The 9,160-nt window shown below is 40.4% G+C and overlaps 1 long non-coding RNA gene across 2 annotated transcripts; it reads left to right on the top strand.

Moving 5' to 3' along the window:
• The first annotated feature begins 3,323 nt into the window (after positions 1–3,323).
• On the top strand, positions 3,324–8,251 carry LOC104939246 (uncharacterized). 2 transcript variants are annotated; one of them, XR_797718.3, is made up of 4 exons: positions 3,324–4,392; positions 4,588–4,833; positions 6,036–6,107; positions 6,742–8,251. It is a non-coding gene; the product is annotated as an uncharacterized LOC104939246 (long non-coding RNA). The 2 variants fall into 2 exon arrangements; XR_002042906.2 differs by lacking the exon at positions 4,588–4,833 and having other exon boundaries at positions 4,031–4,392.
• Positions 8,252–9,160: the final 909 nt, after the last annotated feature.

Genomic DNA, 9,160 nt, shown 5'->3' with positions numbered 1-9,160 from the left:
CACAGGTCACAGCAGAGACCCTTCGGCCACTGTGGGACTTGTTCCTGGACCAGTGATGGCCACACAGTGGGGTAAAGACAAAGCTCACTCGGTAGATGACAAAACCAAAGCTGCCCTAACAGACATATGTGTGGAATAGTTAATGCTATGTCTAAAGTCATTTTTGAGGCATTTCTGACAAAATCGCCTCGCACACACAAAGACCAAGACTCCACCAGAAAGTCCAGAAATGATTTCGTGAGAAGAAGTCCAGGAGTACCTGGGGAACTCCATCGGACGCTTTTGTGACCGTGACTGCAGCCCAGTGCCCAGAGAAGTGCAAAAGACTGACGGACCTGGTGACCAAAAAGATTACAGAGAGGATCAACTCACAGCTCACCCGTACCCTGCAGATCATGGTGGACCTGTGGGCAGCATGCTTAAAAGCTGCAAGCAAAGATGTCACGTGTGACTGTTGATGATGGAGTCCAGATACGGCAGCTGAGAGCACAAGTCCTGCAGAGCGGAGGAGACTCCAGTCTTTCCGATAGGACCAGAAGACCGTTGTTCAGTAGGAAGCTCATTGATACGACCACCGAAGCTGTAAAACAGATCCTACTGGAACATGTGAGTGACCCTGAAGTGCAATCTAATTCTGACATTTCAGAAGAAGAACGTCTGCGCTTATCAACCGCATTAACGAGACACAGATGAAGCAGCGAGTGAAATTGCTCACTACATTTGGACCAACGAAAGGAGTTGTACTGAAATAAACGATGGCACACCAAGAACCAGAGGCCCCGTCCAGCAGGTTAAACTGCTGGAACGTCGTGGCAAACAAGATCAAAACCTTTTTGCCCGCAAGTTTGCCAAGGAGGCCATCGCCAGCTTCATCGTGAAGCTGAGGACAAAAACTGAACTGCAAGGAGGCATCACTGGATGTCCTGATTCCAGCAGCAGACAAAGTGGTGCCGACATGATCCAGAAAAAACCCTGATGAGTGTACTACAAAAACCATGGCCACCTGCACAACAACGGCCAACATGAAGTGCATTCTCAGCAGCTGGGGCACATCATATTTGAGAATATTCAAAGTGACCCTGGAGCCAGGAGGTAAATCATGTCACGATACAAATGAGGTAGACAAGTTCATGAAGAGAGTGGAACTGGCTCAACCAGCAGAGACAGAAACTGACCAAGAAGAACAACAGCGTGGATGATAGTCTGAGGAAGATTCGGGAGCGCTGGAACTTCCAGGCTCCCAGAGGACTCGTGACACCTGTGGAATCAGCAGCACTTCCTACCCTGCTGACTCAGGTGTCAGTGGTGATGAAGACACTCTGCCACACCTGTAACTGAGTTAAGACCACCATCCATAACCGATGAGCCAATTGTCAGCGATGAGGTAACTCTGTCACACCTGTGTGTGATAGATCGCCATCCATCGCTGATGAAGAAGATGAAAAACTTATCACCCAAGTTGTTGAGTCGCAACACCCAGAGTCACTGATGAGCCAGCTCTCAGTGACCGAAGTGAGGCCAGCTGAACCTGCAGAACTGATCTATGTGAAGATCGCGGGCGGCGGTGGTACCCCAGTGCCTGAAGAAGGCACCGTTTTCAGTGTCTTATGATGAAAGAAGAAGATCATTTTAACTCTGAAAGACATGCTGTGCACAGCGGTGTAGACTTTAATCTATCCAGCCAGCAGGACACCAGTAGAGAAGACAGCCAGGGCCGTGCACAAGGATCTGTGTGCAACATGAAATCCAGCAAAGCATGGTGGCGTCACGCCTGCTGTCAGAGGACCCACATGTTTTGGTGGTTATCGAGGACTCTGAAAAGACAGCTGGAAAAGCCCAAAAGACCGGCATTAAGAGGTTGTTCACTCACTTTTCAACACATGACCAAGCCGATCAATGGAAAAAAAAACAGTTGCAGTCCGCCTTCGTGTTCAACACTTTGGTTCTTGTAACCGTAAGGTCACGGTGTTGCTGTGGTTTTCTCCGCGATGCTTCGGTTTCTCCACTAAAAAAAAAAACCCCATCAAAATAACCAACCTGGACATGACTCACAACAAACAGGCCCCAAAGATCTGCAGACTCTTTAGTGTCACTGTGCCTTCCCAGCGATGAGTTATGGTTCAGTTCTGGACCTTGTCCTCTTTGCTGTGAAGAGTTTACAGCGTTCACGGTGTGAAAAGAAGAAAAAAAAGTTGAGCACACTGTACTACCTGCCTCAATATTGGTGGTGTTCAACCAGCATATGATGCAGTTCTACGGGTCCCCTAGGTCTGCACAGGTTGGTTATAAAATCCTAAAAAAAAATAAACAAACAAAAAATACATTTCTGTTAATAAATCTTTCTTTTTTCGTATACTTTGCAGCACATGTGAGTCTAGTGTGTTGGTTTTCTCCTCAGCTCTTCTCAAAAATAAAAAAAAAAGATCAATAAATAAAAAAAGCAAAAAAATACATTTCTGTTTAAATGTTGCCTTCTTAATGATTGGCTAGTGTGCTGCATTAATTATATGTGCACTGTAACCATCATAATAAAGGTTCTACCTGTCTGGTAATCAGAGGCACAGTTACAAATAACGGTCAGTAGGTGTCGCACTGTGCCACCCTCCTTGTACTCTGTGTTTTAAAATGTGAAGCGAGCACCAGCGGAAACCAGCTTTGTTTTGTTTCTTTGTGGCTGAAACAAAGTTCCACTTTTCTCACAGTGCAGCACATCCTGCAGCATTATGTAGTATAATAATACGAAGAAATATGAAAGGGTTTTGTAAAATATTATAAGTATGTGTAGGGCAGATATATGATTTATATCTTTTTAATATGTATATAGTTACCAGTGTTGGGTATAGTTACTTTGGAAAGTAGTTTTTAATAATAATAAATTTTATTTCATAGGCGCCTTTCTGTCACCTTACAATAAATTAGATTCAACATTCAAACATAAATGTTTGAGTTTGAGGATGATACAATACAACATGGTACAATGTGGTATGATACGATACATTACAATACGACATGTTACAATACATTCCAAATGATGCGTTACGGTATGATACGATACATTACAATATGATATGGTACGTTAGGATACGATACGTTTCAATATGTAACGATACGGTATACAATACAATTATTTACAATAATTATTCACGACACATTAATTTTATGGCTGACTGGAGAAAAAGATCCAGCAACAGTTTATCTTAAAAGCGGATGGAAACTTGCCTTAATTTGCTTTTTTTTTTTTTATCAAATTTTCTGGTCCAAAATTGAAATTACATTTGGATAGAAACATAATAATTTCATAGGAGTGTGTGAGTGTGTGTGTGATTGTTTAGCCTCGCTGTAGCATGAAGTGCTAATCACTGCTTGTTGGTGTGAGCCACGACACCACCAGCCATGACGCTTGGTGTGTTTGGCATTGCTACCTGGTTGGTGTATTGCTGTGAGTTTGGCTCATAGATCGACTATAAGTTGTAATTCTGAGGCTGGATTTCCACCCGAGCAGAAACAAAGCGTTTAACATCCATCTGACGGGTGACTGATGGATGTACAGTATGGTGGAGGTAATGTTGGCGAGACACTCAGACGTTTGCTCTCAATTCAAACTAGAAAAGACAAACGTCTAGGTGCTGAGATTGTAACGTGCAAACTATTACTAACAATTATTTCATTATCAATCTATCGGTCTATAAAATGTTAGGAAGCTCTGAAAAATTTAATTTGTTTTGTCCAACAGTCCAAAAGATATTCAACTAGACTCAGCTAAGAAAAATACAATTAACAAATGATCACAGTTGTTGCTGATTAATTTTCCGACTTATCATTGCAGCTCTAAAATACAGATGATCTGTCTCTGTGTAAATGGAGCCTCAGTTTTGAGTTTTATTATTGAATAAGGTCATTATTTCTTGTGCATGACGGAGGTTTGGACAGCGATCAACATGATTTGACCGTAAATTCATCACTAAAATTGTTTCCCATCTCTATAAAAACGTCAAATATCACACAGAGCTTTTTTTCAGTGTCCTCAGTGTCTCTGCTGCTGCTGCGTGTTTGTGTTTTGAAGTTTGTGTTACAAAGCTTGTGTGATGCACTCGCATCAGTTGGGTTTCCACAACGCACTACATTTATTTCTAGAAATTTTTTGCAATTTTTATTCCTGATTTTAACAGCAGGAAACCCATCGGCTGTGACGCTGTCTTTTTAAAATGTTCTCTACTTCCTAAATGACCAGATGTCTCAGATAACCTCTCAAACCTCTTCCTCCACCCCCCCTCCATCTTTCACCCGCTCTTTAAACCTTCACCTCAGGGAGAGGAGGCCAAAAACATTCCTGGAGAGTCTGTGACGGAGGAGCAGTTCACAGACGAAGACGGGAATCTGGTCACCAGAAAAGTAACCACCCTCACCCGACCTCCATCATCTATCACATCCACACACATCCACACAGCTAAAAATACTCTCACAAGGTTGCATGAACACACGACCTCTCCTCTGTACCCTCCTCACCCTCCATCATTTCTCCTCACATAATACTTTCCTGCCTCCCTCCTCCACCTCCTCCTCCTGACTTGCTTCTGCCTCCTACAGGTGATCAGAAAGGTGGTGCGCCGTGTGTACAACACGAACGAAAAGAGGGAAAGTGACGGTGAATCTGTCACGGAAGCGGGAGCTGGTGTTGATGGTGGTGGCGGTGTTAGTGTTGGTGGTGGTGTGGCGACAGGCGGAGAAGATGCTGCTTCTTCTTCAGCTGGAGCAGCAGCCGGACCCACAGGGGGGAAGAGCAAGAAGAGGGGGAAGCGATCCCGGCAGGGTCACAAGGCTGAGAAATCTGAGGTTATCCTGCATGGAGCTGTTTAGCCGAGTGTTGTGTTCATATTTAAGGCCCTCCTGCCTGAGTTGATCTCGGTGTCTAGAGCACTTTTGATCCCGGTTTAACTTGAGTAAAATATTTCACAGCTGCTGCTACAGCTTAGCTAAAACTGCTCTGGAGTTAAAGTTCAATACTGTGTCAGATTAGGAGACGATGGCACCAAAACTTCGTCTGAGAAATGTCAGACTACGCCTTGAACGAACTGCATGTTGAGTTAAAGTGATCAGGGACCGCAGACAGACTTCCAACACCAACAATAAAAGTGTGTTTCTGTCCACTTCAATGCCGAAAACTTCAGATAAAGTCCAAATGTCACAAAAGGTTTTTTTGGAGATTCGACTAAAACAAACTGTGACATAGTGCAAGAGAAACTTCCACTGAAGAGTCAGTGAAACACGGAAATATGACAAACTGCAGTTCCTCAATCGTCCACTTGAGGCTGGCTCCAGAAGTGAGTCAGTCTCCATAAGTCCCCATGTTCAAATGTCCAACTTCACAGCAGAAATAAACATGTTTACAGCCTGGTACAAAAAACAGTTTTGGTCTCTGTAGCTAATTTCCCCGTTCATGACAACTGTACTGAGGGTGAATTTATATACAACTCACAAAAATGGGACTTTAACGTTCCTTAAATGAAAACATAAAACAACAGCGGATGGAAACACATGAATGAATTCACATTTTCTTTATTCAATCATTAAAATGTGCGTTACATTTGGATGGAAGTCTGTCTGTAGACGTTGTGCATTATTTAATCAGAGCAGTTTGCCGTGTAACGGAGTCGCCTGTCTGGGTAGTTGTTGTGCAGTTTGCAGTGGTTGTGCTGTGGCTCGATGATTGGGCTTGAGAGCTACTAACATCACAAGTGTTTCAACTAATACACAACAAATAAATGCTTCTTTTTCCTCTCTGTTAACATGAATCGATGCACGTGTGATTTTGATTGTAAATGTGCAGAAGTCACATTAACATCCTTTTCTTCCTCTCCTTAAACTCGTATCTCTTGCAGCATGTTGCTGTGATCTCCTGACGAACCGTAGCTCAGCCGCGCTTCATTAACACACACGTCGTCGTATGTAGCGTAAGCACAACACTAACTTTTTGTTTTCTCTTCCTTTCTTTGTTTTCCTGTCTCCTGATGAACCTCACTCTCTCCCTGCCAAAGCCTGGAGACGCCGCCAGCAAGAAACAAGGGAAGAAGAGTCAGTCATAACAGCAGAGCTCTCCACTAAACCAGGTAAGAGGCTCATCACTGCAGTATTATACGTTCATGAAGTCATGAAATGTGTTTATTTACTTTCTTGCTTAGAATAAAGACTGAAAGCAGAGGGAAACGGTTACCCACCACCTTTAAGAAGCACCACTAATGAACATATACAGTGCTTAACAAATTTATTAGACCATCCAGCATCATGAAGTGCGTTAATGCAGAAAAATTCACCTTTTTATACCCAAACTTGAGCCAGAAATAAATCAAGCATAATATTCAACCACTAAAACTATTTTTTCTGTTCAGAAATGCAAGTAAATAACTTTAATTAGACATTTTAATCAAGAAATAATAATGTGCTTTCCTATTTTTTCATTTTTTCTTGTAAAACAGTAAATTTGAAAATTCATGGATAACAATAATGGTTATATTTTAGCATTAAAAACATAACTTTGGTTAAAGAGCTTCTACATACTGGTGTATTAAACATTACAAATGATTTTGGAAATGACCAATGCTGTTGAATTAGTGCACCTGTAACATCCGGGGGTGGTCTAATAAATTTGTGAAGCACTATATCTTATATGTATAAGTACAGAGCTTATATATAGGTACAGATCTGTAGCGTAACAATATATTTTTGTATGTTTTGACCCTGCAGGTCCACCAGTGTCCGCCTGTGACACTACACAACCACACCCTGGGAGGAAAAACGGACTGGAAGCCTCGTCAATCGGCCAAAAAAAAAGCGCGTCTGAAGCTTTCACACTTACAAACGCATGGTTTTTACAGCAAGAACAACAACGCAGTTACCTTCTTTGATTTCGCATGAGCATGTCACACCGAAAAAAAAACTCACTCACTCACTGTTGGACGCCGAAAAAGGACACACGTGAACGTGAGCCGGGACTTTCTTATCTTTGACGAACGAAAGAAAAAAGACGTGTGATTCACTCTCTCTCTCTCTCTCAGACACTCGCCTTATATGGTCTATTTTTTTCCTCCTGGACCCGCAGTATTGGGGTTATACCATGTGGTTCTTTTTTAAAAAATGAAATATAATAGTAAATGGGTGATTTTTTTTGTTGTATATAAATGACACTGTATAAAAATCTACAAAAAAAAACAAAACAAAAAAGAAATCAGTAGCTTCACGGATTGTTTATGCACTGATTTGAGTTGAAGCTTTGCAGAGTCGGTGCATTTGTATTGAGAGGTCGACACTGTTTGAGCAGCCTTGAGTGTGTGTGACCTGACATGCTCTTCCAAACGAATATATAAAAAGGAACAAAACAAAAAAAAAACGCTGTATGTAAATGAGAATGGAGAAAAAAATGCTTGATTTTAAACAAAAAGGACGTTTCTTTAAATCCAAACAGCTACTTCCGCTCTGTCTGTGAGACATTCTTCTTCAGAGAAATATTTTGCTGCATGTGACGTCACTTTATTTTTCATTTATTTTTCCTCCTAATTCAAAAAGCACTGTAATACAAATTAGAAAGGGTTTGATGGTACTTCTTCTGTCTTTGTGAACACTCATAATAACCCAATCATCTTGTCATCTATAACTGTTTTTATTTTATTTTGTACACAAATGAAGACACTCTCCTCCACGCTCGAGCGGCGCAGTTAACAAACGCTTTCATCGTTACACTTCGGGCAGGTCGCCGGCTCTCCTGAATGTAACCCGGCACATCTGTGTGTTATCTCCAAACTGCTCGCTGCCCTCGTATGTGTGCGTGTGTGTGTTTAACATCAAATAAAAATGTCTATCTGTAAACCCGTCATGCAAACTACAAGTGTATGTTTAAGCTTTTAGGTCTGCTGTGGTTTTAAAAAAAGGGGGACTGTTTTTATTTTGGCGGTTTGATGACTTTTACCTTTATTTAATCACATGAGAACAGAGAATCTAATTTTTAGCTCCATCATTTAAATCTAATCATTTTTACTAAATCTCAGTATTGATCACACTTTGTTAAAAATCTGATTTTCTGTTCCTGTGTCATTTTATTTTTCCTTTCCGTTTGTTGTCTTTTTTCATACAAATCCACCCCGAGCATCCATTGTTGATGATAAATCTGGTACCAACATGTATGACGAACCAACATAGCCTACACTGGATGATCCAAGTAATTATTTAAGCAGAAAAATAAATTGTGTTTAAACTGAAACGTGTGTGAGTCGGTCTTGTCTCTCTCGGTTTGTTATGATTCATGGTTTCAAGTCTCTCAAGATGGGACCGTTCAAACCAGTGTTGTAGTACTCAAGAACCACTTTTTGAAGGTCTTGTCTTGAATTCTGGATTTTATTTCAACACCAATCCAAACTACAACTGTGTTTAATATCACTGAATTTCATTGATTTAAATGCAGGAGTTCTGAGGTAAAATTTGGATGAGTTGTGAAACGTCTTCACGGATCTACAACCAAAGTCCAGTTGCCCCAGATTTAACTCTTCTCGAAGAAAGTTGACCTGGACGACTGAGAACCTTCAGACTTTAAGTAAAAGTTTCTCTGCTTTGAGGTTTGTTATAAATTCATTCATGAAATAGAAACAGGAAGCGGTCTTTACAGATTTTTTGCATTTATTATTGATCTTCAACTGTAGCACCATTTTATGTGACTTTGGAAATAAAAGACAAGATGATAAACAAAAAGATGGACTGTGAAATTAGAAACTGTATTCAAAGTAAAATGATTTTTTGTAACAGCTCTCCCTTAAGACAATCTCTACTTTTAAAGTAAAACAATCTTATTGAATAGAACAATTTTGTATGATGATTCTTCAGTTCTACGTCTCAAAGACTTAATACATACTGTATGGTAATATCTGACACAGGGCATATCATTCATCATTCAACAAAGTAATTTATCTAAATCATATCAAAAACAGTAAATTTGGATTTGTTTTGAACAAAGGTTTCTTCTCTCATCAAACATTTGTAAAGAAAATCAAACTAAATAAACTGAACAGGATAAATTAAAAATAAACATTTGTTTTTGTTAAATTCATGATCAAGTTTGATTAATCACCACTGAAGGTTTCCTTTTAAAAAATAAAAAAAATAAAAAATACACTGC

The sequence above is a fragment of the Larimichthys crocea genome, chromosome XVI (genome assembly GCF_000972845.2).
Source record: "Larimichthys crocea isolate SSNF chromosome XVI, L_crocea_2.0, whole genome shotgun sequence".
In the NCBI taxonomy this organism is placed as follows: domain Eukaryota; kingdom Metazoa; phylum Chordata; class Actinopteri; family Sciaenidae; genus Larimichthys; species Larimichthys crocea.
Note: the sequence above shows the minus strand (reverse complement) of the source record. Positions and strands in the feature narration are given on the sequence as shown.